This window comes from Crocuta crocuta, unplaced genomic scaffold, assembly GCF_008692635.1.
Source record: "Crocuta crocuta isolate KB4526 unplaced genomic scaffold, BGI_CrCroc_1.0 scaffold2089, whole genome shotgun sequence".
NCBI classification, from domain to species: domain Eukaryota; kingdom Metazoa; phylum Chordata; class Mammalia; order Carnivora; family Hyaenidae; genus Crocuta; species Crocuta crocuta.
Window position 1 is genome coordinate 35,879 of NW_027528665.1, and position 2,935 is coordinate 38,813.

The 2,935-nt window shown below is 50.5% G+C and overlaps 1 pseudogene; it reads right to left on the bottom strand.

The window, feature by feature from the left end:
• Positions 1 to 207: 207 nt before the first annotated feature.
• On the bottom strand, positions 208 to 858 carry LOC144224330 (rRNA-processing protein FCF1 homolog pseudogene; annotated as a pseudogene).
• Between the last annotated feature and the right edge of the window lie 2,077 nt (positions 859 to 2,935).

Consider the following 2,935-nt stretch of genomic DNA (forward strand, 5'->3'; position numbering starts at 1 on the left):
AGTTTGCTGCAGAACCTCCCTTTATTTTTTTTTATATGTGCAGTCATTTGATTTATAAAACGATGCAACAAAATTCAAAATGATACAAAGTATCAATTTCAAAACCACATCAAAAAATGAGTGTATTTAACCATACTCCGCTCATAACAGAGCAAATGGGGAAGGAGAATAATTCATGCTACAGCGTATCGCTCTATGAACTGGCAAGAGAAAGAGTTGGTAAAGGTAGGCACAGGACCTCTGTCTTTAGAGTGTTAGAATTAGAACCGAGGGGCTCCATAATCCTCTGGCATCCCGTCCGTGTTGTACCTATGGTTAGAAATGTACATGATGGGACTCCAGGGATCTTCCGGATCCTTGGTTTAAGGTCCCGGTCAACTGTGGCCACAATGTAACACTTGTGCTGCGTGTGCTGAGTCTGTACTAAGCAGTCATCTGCATAGGTTCCTTTGTGTGTGCATGGTAATCGTTCAGATCCTGGGTCCTTGGCAATCCTTAGAGCCACTCGATACTTTTGCCCCAATTTCTCAATTTCAGCCATTACACACTCAGTTATACAAGGGATACTCTTGGCATACAGACAGTCCATCATTGATTGTACTAAATCGAGTTTGGCTTTAAGGGAAAAGTTGATAAAGTTGGTATCAACCAGGATGTGGTAAGGCGGGCCCAGCTGTGTGTTATATTGGAAGAATAAGCAGGAAGGATGTTGGGGGACTTCTCTTTCCTTGATTGCCCTGGGATCTTTCTTTTCTTTCTTTTTAGGTTTCAATCTATCCTTCTCTTTAGCCTCTGATCTCGGAGACTAAGCATTCGCTTCATGGTTGCACGCTTTCTTGCTTTCCTTTGCTTCCCCATGTTCACGCCGGACTCTAGTTTCTTCTGCAGAATCTCCCTTTAAATCCACAGGGACTCAGGTGTTCCCCTGATAACTCCTGCAGGTTTTGGCAGGTTTGTGTTAAAGACAGAATGAGTACATTCCTCTGACTTGCCTTCCATCCAAATGATTAAATTAGTTCACTGTTATTTAAAATGAGACACCATGAGGGGTATCTGTCTGGCTCAGTCGGTTGAGAGTCCGACTTCCGGTCAGGCCATGATGTCGCGGTTCCTGAGGTCCGGCCCTGTGTCGGGCTCTGTGCTGACAGCTGGGAGCCTGGAGTCCTCTTCAGATTCTGTGTCTCCCTCTCTCTCTGCCGCTCTGCCCCTCGCACTCTGTCCCTCCCTCTCTCAAAAATAAACAGTAAAAACTATTTTAAAATAATGAAAAAATAGTTTAAAGATGAGATCCCATGATTGATGAGAGGGAGAAAGAGAAGATGTTAACACATCTAAGGTCGCCTAGGATGGGCAGCAGCGCTGTCACGACTTGTTCATCTAGTCCGCTCTCTGGCTGAAAGGCAGCAGACATGTTCCTTTGTGTCCCCGTGACTTGGTTTCTCCATTTCAGAAGAAAAGGACCGTCAGAACATGGGCCGTGGGTGACTGAGAGTGTCCGTTCTCAGACCTGGGCTGGCCCCGAGAGTTCTACAAATGATTTGACAGATCTGGCTTTGCCTGTGTGAGCGACTGCCTGCGGAGAAATCAGGAGCCCGGAAAGAGCTGCTGGAGGCCAGAGTGCTCACACGTGTCTGGTCATGATGGGACCCACACCCGCTAGGGAGGAACTGCCCTGGTTAGGACTGAGCCAGGAGCCTGTACTGTCACTTCAGCAGGAAGGCCACCGAAGGCATTGTTCCCAGAATGACAAGTTCTGAAGCAAACATTTTCATTTCGGGGATTTTCTCTTTAGGACAGTTGTGCTTTCTTTCCAGTTTTGTCCTGTAGAATGTGGCCCCCCTGGTAATGAGAAAAATATTTCCTTTGAAATATGAAACTATGGACCAGTCTCATTGCTGCTCTTTTATCTGATTACGGGGTAGATAGGAGACTGGAAAAAAGGTTGCTAAACCTCCAAGATACTCCTTCCTGGACTAGGGAGAGATGAAGACGCACCCTGGTAATCACTCCGTGCGGGGAGAAGCCCAAAAGCAGGCGACTTAGAGATGCAGAAATCCAAGTTGCCTAGAAACAAAGGCAGCAATGTAAGAAAGGCACGTTGAAAGGTATAATGGAAATCAAGGGCTGTGGGTTTGCCGCGGGTCCCTAGCACGCAAAAGAATCAAATCCAGCAAAGGCAGCACAAGGCGCGCAGGCGTAGAAGGGAGGGCCAGGNATTAGGGCGCTTCGAGTTTTTTCAAACGCGAAGGGAGGGGGTGGAGGCCGGCTAATGGGTAGACTGCGCAACAGTGCCACCTAACGGCGAGAGAAACGTCCTGACACACATGGCGACGGAAAAGCCATCTTCTCCGCGGCTCTCCTGGGAAGATTTTACACGTCGGAGCTGCAGGTGCGAAGAGGAAGGCCGCTGACGGGCAGCGAAAGCTGTAGGAAGGTCGAACGGGCCCCGGGCCGAACCGTCTACGCTCCACAGCTTTCGATGTTCCCGCCCCGGAATTAAGCCCACAGATGCAGGAAACCCCGCGCCCGGAAGTTCCGGCGCCCCAAATGGGATAAGGCTGGGCTTGGGGGTGGAGTGGGGTCGTGGTGCTTATTTCCATTTGTCCTGTTCGAGCCTGAGTGAGGCGGCTGAGTAAAGGAGCCATCAGTCGGTGCACCGGGTCCTGAGGAAGGTTTCCTGTCCCGTCCAGGGCTCCGGTACTTGTATCCGGGTGCTATTCCTCGATTCCTGGACGCTCCGACCGTCCGACCGTCCTTCGGGTGACGCGTGTCCAGCTGCCTTGCGCACTCCAGCCTGTGAACACGTTGTTCCGCTGCCGCAGTTGCTGTCCTCTCAGCCTCCAGGCCCATCAGCCGGCCACTCCGCGTCCTCTGTGTTCTCAGGGTTGTGCTCCCCACCTCAGACTTCCCGGGGCCCCACGCACCTGCCTTGGAC